This window comes from Impatiens glandulifera, chromosome 2 (genome assembly GCF_907164915.1).
Source record: "Impatiens glandulifera chromosome 2, dImpGla2.1, whole genome shotgun sequence".
NCBI lineage: Eukaryota > Viridiplantae > Streptophyta > Magnoliopsida > Ericales > Balsaminaceae > Impatiens > Impatiens glandulifera.
The window spans coordinates 18,352,211-18,371,356 of record NC_061863.1 but is presented as its reverse complement, the minus strand read 5'-3'; positions in this window follow the sequence as shown (position 1 = coordinate 18,371,356).

The following is a 19,146-nucleotide window of genomic DNA, read 5'->3' as shown; positions in this document are numbered from 1 at the left end:
GATCAACATGTATCTTTGTCTTCTACTGATTTGATTATCTGAAGTAATATGCCAAACATCTGCTCCAAGTAGACTTTTGTTATACTTATACCAAAATGGGTATCTGAGTATTTTGACAGTTTTCTGCTTCCCAAAAGATATCATCATACTTGTATTAAAATGGCAATAATATAGTTTGTACGTTTGAAAGCTCCCTTCTGTATTTCACCGAAATGGAACCAGCCGCTCTTAGTGTAGATCTGTCTTGGCATAGAGTTTGTTTCGTCTCTGATCGGTCAAACTACCGATCATCTTACAAATTGTCTTTGTATAGTAGCTTAGAATTATACTAAGTAGTTTGTCGAACAAACCATCGGTTGCTTTGCCTTTTTGATATCGGTCAACCGGTCATACTGCCGAAGTATGGAAACCGATTTCTCTTCCTATGATATAACAGATTCCTGGGACTAGTAGAGCTGATTTCTTTAGTTGATGAGGCTGAGCGGTAAAACCGTTATTCACTCCCGAGCTGATCCTCTACTGGTTTCGTTGTCAAGATAGCCGAATAAATAGTTTGTTTAGATGATCCTGGTTTGTGCCGTCTTTTTGATATCGGTCAACCGGGATGAACGATAAACCGATTCCTGCATTTCCTGCACAAATGGTGAGTTTGGTTAAATTCTTTAGATAGTTAATTTACTTACTAATTAGCTATTTATTTTATCTAACACGCGTCTAACTACGTTTCCCTTTAGACCGCGTCTAAAGGAGTTAGACTACCACGTCTAACTACGCTGACGTCTAAAATAGCCTGCTTTAGACCACGTCTAAAATGACATAGTCTTATATATGCACCTGCACAAAAACAAATAGACAACTTAGCTTTATTCACAACTAAGTTTTAACATAGATCATTAAAATAAAGTTATCATAAAATAAGTTTATTCTTTAGTTTATTTTAGACAAAATAATTTGAACCCAACAATTTTCTTCAAGCTTACCATCTAAAGCTTAACCATTTATCATCTCATTATTCAATTTCATTTTAACTTTGTTACAAATTCTGAATCCATTTTAAGTTAGGCAATGTTTATCTCTTTTTTATGCAAGAACTAGAAAAAAAAGCTAGAGCAGTCATGCAATGAATGGAATTTTACCTACTTAATGATTTATGCTTCAATTATCAACCTACATCTTATCTAATAGCCATTCTGAAATTTATTTAAAAATCAGTCTAATGTTCAGGGTTATAAGAATGATGTATATGACATGGAGTAATTTTATAATGTCCGACAATGTGATTCTTGTTGCATTGGACATTGTAAGTCTTGGTTTTTATTTCAACAAAGTTGAATGAACAAAGTTGAATGGAAGAGAATAGGACAAACCAACACTTGATCAAAACCAGGGGCGGAGCCAAGTACAAGCCGGCCCGGGCTGTAGCCCGGGTAGCCTTAAACAGCCTGTATGTATTTTATCAATAACGATGGTAAATTACTGTCGTTATTGGTTATTTTCCGTCGCTAAAAGGCATTGGTGACATCAAACTATAAAACTAGCCCGGATAGATTTTTTTAATAAAAAATTAGCACGGGTAAGTTTCAATTCCTGGCTCCGCCCCTGATCAAAACCCATCAAGTTAAACATTATAATTATGCACATGACACTGCCAAACTATATTTTTTATTTATAAATGTCCGACTTGCTTACATGTTTATGAGGTTTTAGCACTTGTACCACTTTCATTGCCTTATAATAAATAATATTCATTGAACTTTTTAATCTAATATTTTTATTGCAAGTGTTTAACCAAGTTTTTTTTAGCATACATAGACTCCAAACCACTAGAACCGGAGTGAATGATTGAAGAAATAAGAATGAGTTGTCATGTTTGTCTCTTACTCTTGCTCGTGATATTCATGGAACTTTTTATATCATTTTCTTTTTAGTTGTGAATATTATGACTATAAGAATTAGTTATATTTTTTTCTCACAAGATGGTAGGCACATCATTGGTTATATTCTCTGTTCATTTCAGATCAACTGTTTGTGGAAGGCAATGTTGTTTGTGGAAGGCAATGTTGAATAAGACTAAACATCATATGCTATTATATCCTTTTCTTGAAACAAGTATCGGAATATTGTGTTGGTGTTGGCTATCGCTCTTCGGCAGATGGCTTGTGTTTGGTGGATGCATTTTAGGTATTTGACTTAGACATAAATTATTGTTTGGGAACAGAGTCGGCCCGATGTTTGGGATGTCCCAGCCTAAAAAAAAAGTATTTTTGATTGCTAAAAAAATGATAAAAAAAATAAGTTTTGTGAGGTTTGAACTCAATACAAGAGGATAATTTTATGTTATTTTCCCAAACCACTAGACTAGACTTATTTATGTTTAAACAAATATAAAAAATTATTCTTTATTTTATTTAATGGGCTGCCCTGGCCTGCCTACAGGGTCAGCCCTGTTTGGGAAGCTGCTTCTGTTGATCTGAACCTCTAGAAGTTGAGAGGATTATTAGGCTAGATAAGAACATGGTGCTATTTTTGTAAGAGTTAAATGTATATTTTTTCCTATTGTTTAGATTTATTTCTTTTTTTTAATTGGTATAGTTTAGTGGATTTTCAAATGAAGAAAAATAGATACTTTTAGTATATTAATAGGTTTTGTTCCTGGGTTTCGCCCAGCCTAGTTCGGATGCTGACTCTCCAATCAGGCCGCATGACATGGTGGACGGTGTTGGTCCGGTCACCGTGCAAGCCGGTTTCCAACCCTTCAAGTTAATATTATTATTATTTAAATACCAATTCATATACAATAAAATTAATATTAATAATAGACATTTGTCTCCTATAATCTATTTACCAACTTATATATTTATTTGTAAAATTTGGATATTATTGGTCAATTATTCGAAATTAATTATTTTTAGAATTTAATAGATATAACATTATTTTGAATAATAATTTATCTTTAATTCTTGTGCAATCTGTTCATAAAGGAGTTTTCAAATTAATTTATTTAAAATGTAAAATTAGCAAGCAAAAATTGAGTGTATGCACTATCTTATTATTTACCTCTTATATATATATATATATATATATATATATATATATATATATATATATATATATATATATATATATTAAAAAAAAAAATAGAGAATATTATACCTATTATCACTTATTTATAAATTTAAATTAGCTAATTATACAATAAGTATATTCAATTTAACTTTGTGTTTTTTTTTATATTCAATTTAACTCACAGTTACTATGTATTTTATGTATTTATACTAACTTAACAATGATACTATATATTTATGATCTAAGCAAATATAATAAAATAATAAATTTTATTATATTAAAAAAAAATATATTATAAATATAAAAGAATTGTTAAAAAAATAAATAAATATATATTAATATAAAAACAATTTATTAAAATATATGAATGATTAATATAAAATTAAATATTTAAAATATATATGATTAATTTTATATATTTATAAATTAATTATTAAAAATATATTATACAATATGATTATTTTCAAATAAAATATATATAATATTTAATTTTAATATTTTAAAAATAAAATATTTAATTTAGGTTAAAAATAATAAATTTATATTATTTAATTTATTTATTGATAAAATCTTTATTATGAAAATTATTTAAATTAATTTAATTTATAAATAATAATTATTTATTAAATATTATGTTTTTTTAATTTTATATTTTAAATAAAATAATTTAATTTTATATTATAAATTTTAAAAATTGTATTTCTAATTTTATAATAAATTATTATTCTATATAAATATTTAACAAAATAAAATGAAATATCATAAATATAAAAAAGTAAATATATTAAATAAATATAATATTATTTTTTATAATTTTAACAAATAAATTTTATTTAATTTATCTGTTAAGTTATTCAACAAATAAACCTACATAAAATTATAAAATTCTAAATATAATAAAATAATGAGAAAACAAATATTTAATATAAAAAATTTCTTTAAAATAACTTTTCCATATTTTTCATTTTATAATTTAAATTAATAAATTTATTTTTTATAATAATTTCAAATCATATAATTATATTTTATTTATATTAAAATTTCAAAAATATTTTAAATAAATTTTATAAATAATAAATATTAATAATAATATAAAAACTTTTAAATAAAATTTATAAGAAGCAGTGTATAAAAAAAGCATAAGTTTATTATATAAATTTTATAATTTTCTGTTTATTTTATACTTTTCTAACATCAACACTGTTTCATTTATTTACATATTGCCCCTCTCTTTGTGAGAGGCAACATCAGTAGCAGCAGACTAATATGGTAGCAGAGGATCTCAAATGCCAAAATCAATTAATTTTGCATTTTATTTCCTGATTTTTAAAATAAAATAATAATTTTTATATTAGTTTAAATTATATTAATAATTACCATGTTTATTAAATATATTAATGATTAATAAAAAATTAAATATTCAAAATATATATTATTAAATTTATATATTTATAAATTATTATTTTATAAAATATTATAGATTTTTTCTATTTTATAATAAAAATATTTAATTTAAAAATATATAATATTTAATTTTAATATTTAAAAAATAAATATTTAATTTAGTTTAGAAATTATAAATTATAAATTTTATTATTTCATTTATTTATTAAAATGTTATTAATATTAAAAAATTATTTAATGTTTTATATATAAATAATTTATTTTGATATTATGTTTTATATTTTAATATAAAAAAACAAGTTTAAATAAAATTAAATATAAAAATATTTAATTTATAAAATAAATTTTATAATTACACAACCATTTATAAAATTATTCATATATATTTTATTTTTAATTTAATAAATGTGAATTTTATTCATATTTATAAACAATAACTCTTTTTAATTAGTCATTTTTTATTTTATTATATATTTATAATTTAATTTTATATATTTTTATTAATTTTATAAGTTAATAGTTTTGTAAAAATTATTAAAATATAAATTTAAAATATGAAAAACTAATATTTATTTAATTACGTATATTTAAAAATAATTATATAAATTATCTTTATAAATTAAAAAGAGTTTATATTATAAAACTTTATATAATTTAAAAATAATATCCATAATTTTTTTAATATTATTTTAAAAAATTATTATGATATATTGTATAAATATAAATCTCTTTAAATACTTACATTTATAATTAATTATTAGCTTGCATAGAAAATGATTTGTGATATAAAATTGTTTTAAATATTAGAAAAATAGTATTTGAATAAAAGATATTAAGTTTTTTTTTATTTTGAGAATGTTATATTTATTAAATATTAAATATTAAATATATTTTTGTTCAATTTTGAAAAAAATTACCAATATTATAAGTATATTAAAATAATGTATAACTGAATATTGACTTTTTTTTTTTATACTAAAAAAAATGTAAAGTATCACTGACCCAAATGAAATGATTGATAAGATCAATATACATATACGATATTTTCAAAATTTTAGTATATTTAAATAGAGAAATGATTAGATGAGGGAATTTGGTGAGAGAATGACTTAGCATAATCTTATTCGCTGAAAAAATCAAATAATTTCTCTCTTTTCTCTCTTTCCTCCCACTTTTACATTTTTCAACCCAACCAATGAAGGTGATACCAAGTCATTCCTCACCAAATTTTCTCTATCTGTCACTCCTAATTTAAATATGCGGTAAATATCAAAATAATACTATATAATTTTAAAAAAATTAAAAGTATACATTATATAATACTAATTACAAAAACATCACATTTAAAACTAAAATGATTCAATATATACAATTTTTAAATATTCTATTTTACAAAATATAAAACTAATTTTATTTCACTAATGTAATTATTTTATTTCAAAATAGACATAATGAAGTATGTTACCGAGTTAATCTCAAAATTGAAAGTATAATTCTTCTTATTATTATTTAACTTGAATTGTATTATCTGTTAGGATCGGGGACGCCCTTGGAGGACCGGGGTGTTTCCGGTTTCTAGGAAGGGTGGCCGCTTACAACACACACAACTCTTTTGGTGATAGTCCGGTTAAAGACTATAACCGTTCTCAGCACTGCACAAACTGTCACAGACTCTTGAACCGGGTTCAAGGGCGGAAATGTCTGTTTCAGGTTGAAGCAACGAATGCGACTTTAGATGATGTTTAAGAAGGAGTCGGTTTGATGGATGTGAGTGACCGGTTTTAGGAGTAGGTTAGGCTAAGTAATAAAAACAAAGGAAAGAACACGAGACAAGGATTTGTTTATGGATGTTCGGAGCAAACTCTCCTACGTCACCCCTTCTTCTCAGGTTATGAGAAGGATCTCCACTAACTCTTTAGAGTTACAAAGACACTTCCGGTCGAGCCCAACTTCGCTACTCGCCAGTTACACCAAACTCACACTTTGATGTAATACAACAACTCAACAAAAACACACACAAAAGGGCTTCCGGTTTTAGACACACCGGTTTTACAGTATGTAGGACTTTATCTCTCTAGAATTTAATGCTTTTTACAACTTTCAGAACTAATGATTTTGTAACTTGTTGTTGCTTGTGTTAAATGAAGACGTTTGATCTTCCTTTTATAGCTGAAAGTTTCCAACGGTTACTTTCTTCTCTCTCCTGCGGATTGGTCGATCGTCATCACGCCTGTTGCAGAAAAGGTTGCTTGCACGCTTCACTTTCCTCAACACCTGGCATTCATGCAGGCAGCTCTGAGCAAAAGATGACGTAGCCGGTTTTCAGATTGAGACACGTGTTGAACATCCACTTCCGGTTGTCAGCTTCGGATCGATAAAGCATCATTGCTTTCCTCGCATGCTTCCGATCGGATCCGATCTTCTTTTATTCTTTCAAGACACGTTTCTTCCGTCATGGTACGTCACTCTTGAAGTTTGAATCTTCTGACTTTTGTTCTGAACCATCCGGTTTTTGTGTCTTGTGCAGTATGATCCGGTTGGAATGAAAGTTTCTGTCTTGGCTAACCGGTTGCTTGAGAAGGTGAAAACCGGTTCCTCTGATCTTTAATTTCGATCACTCGAAACTGGTTTCTTTGAATTGTAGTATCAGCCGTTTTTACAATGCCAACCTGTTCATACGGTTTTAGAAGTACCTGCACACGAAGATTAACTTCTGTTTAGTTCGTCTGGCCGGTTCCAAAATTAATCTACTTAATTTTTCTATCAATTTCTCCCTTTTTAATTATTTAGAATAAATATTCAAAAATTGTAATGTATGGCCGGTTCCAAAATTAATCTACTTAATTTTTCTATCATTATCAATTTATAAAAAATAATTATAGATGCAAATGCTATTAAAAACTTATTCTCAATCTCATTATTTCACATCCACTTTAATCTAACTTGAAAATTATGGTTATGTTTATTTCTGTTAACTTTAATTTTTATAAATAAATTTAATTATTATGATTTACATGTTTCAAAAAATTATTTAATTTTAAAATTTATATTATTTTTGATAAATATCTTTAATTTTTAATTGTGTGTAACGTTTATGTAGTAACCATATTAAATTATTTTTTATTTAAACTAATATATTTTTTATGTAACAATTGTATAATATTAACACCTTACTAAAATTAAGTAAGATAAATGTATGATTTTTCTTTAACAAAATTTTCAATAAGATATAATGTATGAATAAAAAATGAAGATAACATACCCAACTTACCAACTTTATTTTTTTTAGTAAAAAACTTATTTAGACATATACTTGTACAACCAACTCAATTAAATCGTATGAACTAATAAAAAATCGTACGATGAAAATCTCTCTTAATAAATATAGTTAATTTTTATTTTTTAATTAAATATTAATAATTTTTTTCTCTCATTCTTTATCATTAATTAACCAACATTCATAAATTTCTTATTATTCCTATATGTGTATTTAATATTAATTATTTTAATTTTATATCTTTTCTTCTTTTTTATGTCTTATTTCAATATTAACATTGATTATTAATTATTTTAAAATAGTATGATTTTGAAGGTTGAATATAACATTGACTTATTTCTTCAACAAAAAAAAACCTTCAACAAAAAAAACTATTAATCAAGATTTGGATAATAATAGCAACTCATTCATCAAACAACAAAAGAGTAATAATCAAAATATTAAATAAAACGAATATTTTTTACTACTATTATAAGTCATGAATAAAAAATTAAATAAAAAATTATTAGTTTTATTTTTATTTATATTGAATTAAATAATAAAGAAACTGTTATGTAGACATAGAAATTTGACATACCCCAACTTATATATAATATTATTATTTTTATAATAATATTAGGAAAATATTTAAGTTTTATATTCCAAATAATTAAGAGAAGGATTAAAACTAAAATTAGGACTAATTATTGTGATAATTAAACTCTAATTATAAAAATTATTGGAAAATTCAAAAATAATTTGAGGTTAAAATATTGTATTTATTTTACCCAAATTAGGCCAAAGAAGAGGTTAAAATTTAATTGTGATTTAATAATGAATTATGTTTTATTTATGACTTAAAACAACTAAATAAAATACCATAAAATTCTCAAAAATATCAAAAAAGTAAAATATGAACATAATTATTATTATTTTGATAAAAATATTTTTTGTGTAATTTTTGGTGAAGAAAGGAATTTAAAAGGAATTAAAAATCGATTTTAATAAATCTTTTAAATAAAAATAAAATTGAATGATTCTGTGTAGCAGAAATTTTGTTAAATCTTTGTAGTAGGATTCCGGATCATCAGATGAGTGCTCATATCTCATCCAACAACCTAGAACATGTCAAACCCCCGCTAAAACGGATTTAGCGCGCAACCGGCTGTACTGGATTAACTAACGGGTTAAGCTAACCCCGTTAGCCTAATCATTGACGGACTGGATGGAACGTCTAACGACGCCATGAAACGACATCGTTTTAGGTCATCTTCTTCTCTAGAGCAGGTCGCTCGCCAGAAAACGACTCTCCGGCGCGATTCCTCTAGAAGTTGTAGCTTCCTCAACATGCAATCAAATCCTTTGATTTTTTCGGCCATGTTCTCACCTCAGCCTCGCCTACAATTCATCCTTATCCAAAAAAAATCTTATCCTTTCTTGGATAAGATTCCCACGAATTAGGGTAGAATTAATGATAAGTCCGAAAATTGCCGAAATCAATTTGAAATGGCTTTCCTCGACTGATCCACAACCCCTATAAATAGTCCCCTATGGTTTGTAAACAAAAACATCAAACAATAACACAATATCGATCCCGATCCAAATCCAAAGATCAAAGAATTTCAACGAACTGGTTTTTGTCAAACATTGTTCCGACGACTCCTTCTTTGATCCAAGCATTGGGATAGCTTCTAACACCTCCAAGTAGTGTTCTACAGCTCTTGGTATGCTTCCAAATAATTTGTAACATGATTTGTGATAAAAAATTTGAATGTTTTCAAAAATATATAGTTTTATCTGTTCTTGAGCTTGATTATGTAATTTCTTTGTTTAGAATCATTTTATATATCATATATGAACTTTCCGTTGAAAGAAATCAGATCAAATCACTTTAATTCAAAATTTTCAAAAATTTGAGCTAAAAGCTGAGTGTTTTGAAAAATGTGTGTTTTTTGCTTTAATATGGATTTTCAATCCAAATAGTTTATATACATGTTTGTTGATATGTTAGGATGAATTCCAAGCAACTATAACAACGTTTTGATCACGTTTGATCAAACTGCGTTTTTGAAAAATTAAGCCTAAAACTAGATTTTTAAAAATTATGTGTTCTTGGTTTTAATCTGGAATTTTTAATCCAAATAGTTGCTATACATGTTTGTTGATATGTTACAATGAATTCCAAGCAATTGTAACAATATTTTGATCAAGTTTGATCAAATTGCGTTTTTGAAACATTAAGCCTAAAACTGGATTTTAAAAAATTATTTTTCTTGGTTTTATTTTGAATTTTTTGATCCAATTAGTTGTTATACATGTTTGTTGATTTGTTAGTATCACAAGAAACTATTTCATTATTTTGATCATATTTAATCAAATTGTGATTTTAAAATTTTTTGGATTCTGATCCAATCTTCAAAAATTGTTTTAATGCTTGAATGATGTTCTTGTTTTGGTTGTGTTCAACTATATTCATCATTTCAAAGCAAATGGACAAAAATCAGACCTTGAAATGGTCTAATTTAAAAATCCCAAAATTTGACCTATAAATGACTATTTGAAATCGATCTGTATAAAGGTTCTAAAATCATGATTTTTGTTAGGGCTTTCTTCTTCATAATCATATAAACTAACTGAAGTTTATGTATCATGATTTCATGATCCCAATCAAAAGTTATGGACTTCTGAAATTTTGACCAAAATAAGAACACTCGGTCTTAAGGTTTTAGCTTAGAACCGAGAAAACGACCCCACGTCAAAACCTAGAACCGAGAAAACGAACTTTAGGTCCAAAATTAGGACCGAGAAAATTGACTTGGGACTGAGGATCCCATGGCCGGATTTTCTAACCCAGGACTGGTGTTCTTCATTTAGGACTGAGCCTAGGACCAAACTTTTGAACCTAAGACCGAGGAATCTGACCGAGTTTTTTGACTTAGGACCGAGCCCTTCCCTTAGCTTAGGACTAATTTTTCTAACCTATGATCGAGCCTTATTTTAACCTAGGACCGAGAGCCTTTAGCCTAGAACCGTGGAATAGGACCGAGAGTCTTTAGCCTTGGACTAGTAAAGTTAACCCTAACACTAAACCTATGACTGATGTTTCTAACCCTAGGACCGAGTCATCACTTAGCCTAGGACCGATGGACCCTAACCTTAACCCTAGGACCTTAAATCTAGGACCTTGACATTAGACTTAGGACTCACATCCATGACTAAACAGCCCGAGTCCAAGACTGAGCCTCCTAAACCCCGAGCCTAACCCTTTGGTCAGTTGACCAAAAGTTCCCAAGTCATGATCCAAACCACCTAGTCTAGAGCGAACCCGACTAAGCCCGAATCAATCTAAGTAGACCCAAACCCTAGAATCCTAATCCTAAGGCATGTTTGGTTCTGCTTTTCAAAATCCAAAAGTATTTTGATAATTTTAGAACTCCACTCCATTTTTTAATGGTTTTCTTGGTTAGAAAATAAAATATTTTTTAGATATTTCCTAAAATAAATATTTTTGTCTAAGATCCCGTTTGAATTTATTTTTAAATTCTAATACTTTCCTCTGATATTTTTAGGTTTTGTTAAACATAATACCAGCACAATAGGTACACACCCCTTTCAAATAATTTTGTACAATTATTCCTGCAATATAAGCATATCCTTGTTAGGACCATTATACTACTAATTAAAGAAAATAAATATTATAAATAAATTTATCATATCTAGACTTTATTCTTTTTTAAAAACCGTCCTTAGGCGGGCGTGGAAGACATAGCGCGAAAGCCTTTTCCCGAACGTAAACAGACAACGAACCCCTTTTTAGAAACTCTAGTATAAATGCGTTTGTACGCGTATCATTTTATTGATTTTCATAAAATCACTTGGCGACTCTGATTTTCAAATAAATAATCTTTTAAATTAATCATGTTTAATTAATTTAAATAGGGATCTGGATAAATTGTTATTTAATCCTAGATTTTTAAAATTTGAACAAAGAATTAAGTATTTCTACATAATTAATTTTTTCTACTCCATGTATTATCAAAATCTTTTAAAAACTAAACGTTTCATTTTAAAAGATGTTTGGCACACAAACCAATGTTGAAATGCATCGAACCTCGAGTTTACCCGCAATATTCCCCTCATATTGCCATGCGTCGCCTCGACACGCGTTCTAAGCTATGAGATGGAAGATAGATCCCGTGAGTTGCATACACCTTCACAAATTTATTACAGTAGAAAAAAATTCACAAATAAGTACCTAAAATCTGTTAAAAATGAGAATTTAAGTATTAAGAGAAATAAAAACGGATAAAAAATTAAGATGAAATAAAAGAAAAAGAAACTAGTATATAAATAATAAAAAATTTAAGAATGAGATAAAATTAGATGGTATAATTAATGAAAAATAATGAGAGAGAAAATATTTTAATATTTAATTAATAAATATATAAATTAAAAAATAAAAATTAACTCTGTTTACTAACATAGACTAAATGAACTTATTTTTAGCCTATTTTTGATAATACATATGTTTAAATGATCTTTTATTAATCTATACGTCTAAGTGAGTTAGTTGTACAAGCACATGAGTTTTTTTTTACTAAATAAATAAAATGGTTATTATGTGTTATTTTTAACTTAATTATTTTAATAGTTTATAAACATTTTGATTAAGTTATCTCACATGCAATCTTGAATATATAGATAAACATGTCAGAATGTAATTCCTCTTCTATCGTAACGAAAATAAGAGATGTATATCCTCAGCCTCTTTGAGAGGTCCTGGGTTCGATCCCGTCAGACGGCAAGTTCTGCGCATATGTGCTTAATCCCCTTGTGGTTACATTTTTTTTAAAATGTCAGAATGTAATATTGTATATAAATAAATATGTTAGGATGTAACCTTGAATTTGTTGGATGTAATATTGTAAAATTTGTATAAAAAGACTGCTCTAAGACTAAGGATGATACTTTAAAAAAGATGACAATTTGAAACCTCCCGCGGTAACCAAATCGAATTGTCTTATTTTAACAGTTTTTCTTGATTGAATAGGGGATGAGACGATGATGATATTTGTGTCCCCGCCCCGACCCAATTTTACCATGATTATATCCCGAGCACTGTAAACTCAATTAAATATATAAAATCAGCACTGTATATGTTTATTCATTATATTTTATAATAACTTTAAATTTATTTTTTATAATAATATACAATTTTAATATATTATATTAAAAAATTCATTTATATAATTTTATTATTTATGAATTCCTCGAAACCAAACGGGACAAGTAGTAAAAAAATCTTAGAAGTAAACGGTGATCATTTACCTATCGTGTCTCCCGTGCCGATCTGCCTTGCCCTTGTGCCAATTGCACTTCCTTTGGATAATGGTGATTTCGTCATCGATTTGAAGACTTACGGTGCAAGAAAATAACGTGTCGTCCATGCCCATCGTGTCTTTTTCCTGTGTCGTTGTGCCGATCGTGTCGTGCCGCCTGTGCCGATCGCGCTCCCTATCAAAATCTCACAATATTTTCTTTTTCTTCCATTAATATAGTATTGTCTTTAATGGTTAGCACAAACATTTATCGAAGTACTAAAATGAATCATAATTTGTTATCTATAGGGTTATTTTACGCTAGAAGTAGAATATCCATTTGCGACGCCATATTCCTACAAAGTTGTTAGCAATTATTCGCAATGGCTTTCTACCAAGGCTACACAGATTTATCAACCGTTAGTTGGGAAGAATTATCTATGTCTTAATTTGCAATGTTTTCACACTTCAACATGTTAACAATTACAGAGGCCTGAGAAGAGAATTGGTAAGTTCAACATTTAATGTTCTCTCATATTGATATGACAGTAGGAAACATAAATTATAGCTTGGAGAACTTATGCCTCAAATTCAAATGGAATATCATCTAAATTCTAGCTCAATTACAAATATCCCTTATCTGAAATCATTTGACAAAATATGTTAGATCTATTTTATATATCAAAGTATAAACATTATAATTGTTTGCTATAAGGTCTCCTAGTGAGGCTTAAAATTGCTCATACATGGTAATAAAAACTTGTTATAGAAGGATATATGTATTTAATCCCAATCTCAACAATTTAGAATCTAAGCTTAACAAAATAACTTTTGCAATAGAGCACTTACAAGAATTAGAATAGTTATGTTAGATTATCATGTTGAGTTTGTAAGCTGAAAGGCAACTGTTTGGCTACAGAGGTTTTCCTCAAGCTTACCATCTAAAGCTTAACCATTCCTTTCTCATCTCATTATCCCATTTCATTCTAACTGTTACAGATTCTGAATCAATTTTTTTTTAAAATAATCTAGAGAAGTCATACAATGAATGGAATTTTACCTAGTTAATGATTTATGCTTCAATTATTAACCTACATCATATCTCTAATAGTCATTCTGAAATTTATTCAAAAATCAGTCTAATGTTCAGGGGTTACAAGAATGATGTGTATGACATGGGAGTAATTTTATAATGTCCGACAATGTGATTCTTGTTGCAGTGGACATTAATTGTAAGTCTTGGTGTTTATTCCTACAAAGCTGACTGGAAGAGAATAGGACCAACCAACACTTCATCAAAACCCCATCAAGTTAAACAATAGAATTATGCACATGACACTGCCAAACTGTATTTTTGTTTTATAAATCTCGGACTTGCTTACATGATTATGAGGTTCTAGCACTTGTACCACTTTCATTGTTTTATAATAAATGATATTCATTGAACTTTTTAATCTAATATTTTTGTTGCAAGTGTTTAACCAATTTTTTTTAGCATACATGACTCCAAACCGCTAGTTGTCATGTTTGTCTCTTCCTCTTGCTCCTGATTTCATGGAACTTTTTATATCATTTTCTTTGTTATTGTTTATATTATGACTATAAGAATTAGTTATCATTGTCTTCTCTCAAGATGGTAGGTACATCATTGGTTATATTGTCTGTAAATTTCAGATCAATTGTTGAAACCAATATCGGAATATTGTGTTGGTTATCGCTCTTCGGCAGATGGCTTGTGTTTGTTGGACTTGGATGCATTTTAGGAATTAGGCATTTGCCTTAGACATAAATTATTCTTTGGGAAGCTGTGTTTCTGTTGATCCTGAACCTCTAGAAGTTGAGAGGATTATTGGGCTAGATAAGAACATGGTGCTACTTTTGTAAGAGTTAATTGTATATTTTCCCTATTGTTTAGCTTTATTTCCATTTTGAATTGGTATAGTTTAGTGGATTTTCAAATGAAGAAAAATAGACACTTCATGAGTAGATCTGGGTTTGGGTTTTGTTCATGGGTTTGGCCTTTTCCAAATTACAACCTTTAATTAATGATATATTTTATTTAATATATGTATTATTAATTTTAAATATATATTTATATTTATAAAATAGAGTAATTAATGGATTAGTGTGGAAGATATGTAATTAAAAGAATAATTAATGATTTAGAGAAAGAAAGATGAATAGTTTGAAAAAGTGAATAGAAATGTGGATAGTTTGGGAAAAATTGTTTGAAAGTGGGTAGAAAAGGAATACATATTTGTCTCTGTATTAATCTATTTATCAACTTATATATTCATTTGTGAAATTTAAATTTATTGCAAATTATTCAAAATTTATTGTTTTTGAAATTCAATCGACATTATTTTCAATAAAAAAAAATATATCTTTAATTCTCGTCTAATTAACCCATAAAAATAAAAGGAGTTTTAGAAAAATAATTTTATAAACTCAAAATTATTTAAAATATTAAATTAGTGAACAAAAATTGAGTGTTTATATCATCATATTATTTACATTTACATATATGATTATCCATATTTTTTCTCTTCTAAAAACAATATTCTTCATTAATTAGAAATAATTTTATGTATATAACAAAAACACATAATATTTAAGTACAGAAGAAATAAAAAAAAATTATAGAAAACATTATCCCCTATTATCCCTTATTTATAAGTTTAAATTAGTTAATTATACAAATAATTGTACATCAAAATAATAATTTTTTTAAAATTTTATATTCAATTTAACTCAACATTTACCATGTATATATACTAAACATTTATTGTGTATATATACTAAATTAAGAATGATAATATATAATGATCTAAGCAAATATAACAAATTAATAAATTTTATTCTATTAAAAAAAATAATATATTATAAATATAAAATAAATTTTATTCTATTAAAAAAAATAATATATTATAAATATAAAAGAATTGTTATAAAAGATATATATATATATATATATATATATATATATATATATATATATATATTAATATACAAACGATTTATTAAAATATATGAATGATTAATATATAATTATTTTTTTATTTATAAATTATTTATTAAAAAATATTATAAAATGTTATTATTTTGAAATAAAATAATATATATATTATTTAACTTTAATATTTTAAAAATAAAATATTTAATTTAGGTTAAAAATAATAATTTTATATTATTTAATTTATTTATTGATAAAATCTTTATTAAAATTTTTTTAACATTATTAAAATTAATTTTATATTATAAATAATAATAATAATTTATTAAATTTTATATTTTAGATAAAATAGTTCAGAGTAAATATAAAAATATTATATTATATATATATATATATATATATATATATAAAATTTTAAACAAATTTGATTCTGTATTTCTAATTTTATATTAAATTATTATTTTATAGATATGTTAACTTTTCAAAATCTAATAAAATCAAATGAAATTTTATTTAAAGAATAGAAAAATTATCATAAATATAAAAAATATATTAATAGAATATAATATTATTTTTTTAAATTTTAACAAATAAATTTATTTAATTTAGTTAACTTTCCTTATATTCAAATATTATCTTATCAAACTCTTTACGCAACAAGATGTATTATTATAACTAATAATATATATTATAAATTTATTAATAATATTAAATTTTGAATATTATAACTAATAATATATATTCTAAATTTATTAATAATATTAAATTTTTAATTAATATTTTTGGAATACTTTGTAAAATAATGTATAAACACAAATCTTATAATTAATAATAAAAGATTTTAAAATAAGTTTTCCATATTTTTATTTTATTATATTTATAATTTATTTTTATATTTTTTTTAATTTTATAATTGTTTGAAAATTAATTATTTTTTATTTTTATAAATGTATTTATTTTAAATAATAATTTATAATTTTGAAAAATAAGATTAAATTTTTTTTAAGACTATAAAAAATTATTAATATTATTTAATCATTTAATTCTTATTTTATTTTTAATATTTTTAAATAATTTGAATGATATTTATATTTACAAAATATAAATAACTTTTTAATTTGTTTTATAGTAATTATACAGAAGAATTCATTATTTAAAATAATTATAATGTTATATTATTTTTTAAATGTTATTAATTTAAAAATGGGTGTTATAATATAAATTTAAAATATTTTAAATTTATTTTTATAAAATTGATATAATTATTACAAATATAATATATAAGAAATTTTAAATACTGTAAAAAAATAATATATTATATATAATAATTGTTTATTTATAATTATTAATTTTATTAATTTATAATTATTAATTTTATTAATTTATAATTAATAGTTTTATAAAATTAATAAAAATTATGAAAAACTAATATTTATTTAATTATATATATTTAAAATAATTATATAATTTATCATTATAAATTAAAATGGATTTATATTATAAATTTTTATATAATTTAAAATTAATATCTATAAATATTTTAATATTATTTCAACAAATTATTATGACATGTTGTATAAATATAAACGTTTTTAAATACTTATTTTAAAAATCAAATTAAATTAATCTTTAATTAATTATTAGCTTGCATACAAAATGATTTGTGATAAAAAAAAATATATATATATTAATATTGTGATGATATTAATATTGTGATGGTTAAAAATATTTTTATATAAATAAATTTTAAATAAAATATATATATTTTGTTTTATGTAAATTTATAATATCTAATTAATTAAATACTTTGATTGTTTTAAATATTAGAAAAATAATAGTATTTCAATAAAATATTAGGTTTTTTATTTAAATAATGATATTTATTAAATAAGTTAATATATTTATTTTAATAAAAAATTTATTGATATTATAAGTATATTAATAATAATATAATAATATATCGAATATCAATTTTTTCAATATAAGAAAGAAATTGTAAAGTATGGTGCTTGAGACTCAAATGGATGGTATAGTATATGAAAACTTACCGTTTTTCTTCGCATCAAAACAGTATATATAAAATATATATCCATTTTCACCATAGCTAAGAAAAACTACTCTCATACATTGTCATCTGTTTCATCACTGTTCACAAGCGGAATCAATTCCTTCAAGTTCTTTGGAGTGTGTGGAGTCCGGGGAGGCGTTCCTAGTGTCTGTTGGGAAAACATGTGCCTTACATACCCATAAAACATACACCCAACAAGTGTGATCCCACATCCAATAGCGTTCGAGACGGATATAGGATTTCGGAATATTAGCCATGAAAATGTAATTGCAACTGCAACCTAACAAAATATCAATAACCAAAGAAGGGTATATATAAGAAGTCAATTGGATCATGAACAGAAAGCTTATATTTGAAAAGTGTAACTAGTTAGTTATTAAACCACCTTAAGATTTCCGGCGAGATTGAATGTAACTGCAGTTGTGGAATGGATGACGTAAAAGATAGAGAAGTTAAGGCAGAAAGCGGATAAGGCACTCTTTATGTTTGGGGGATATTGATGTTTGCAATATCCCCTTTTATTGTATTTCTGCTTGTAATTATTTATTTTGGCCTTCCTAATATATGTTTTATTGCAGTAAAAAAATGAGAACATGATAACCCAGTAAATAATCAAAATCATGAGGAAGAATAACGAAAATGTGGCACTCACAAAATCTTCTTCCACCCCAGGAGAAGAGCTCAAGGACCAATTGAACATGACATGATGACTTAGTTGTTCCATAAACAGCTCGCAAGTTCAATACTAACTTGGTATAGTATTATTAAAAGTTTGTGTATTTTTTTATTAATACAAACTTCAAGGTTAATTAGTTTGGTAGGTTCAAACATAGAATGCCTCTATTTAACAATGTTTAATGTTATTTAGGCCTATAAGTTATTTTCAAATAATATTGTTCGATGTAAGTTATATAAAATTATGTTATTTGGGACTAAACGGATAAAAATACATTAGTGGTAAGAATATATATAATGGTTTTTAACTTTTTAAATAGAGAGTAATTTGGTATTATAGTTGATGATTTGAATGATGTTGATTTATGAATAGATTGTTGATTCGATGGTGGGTTATTTGGAATTA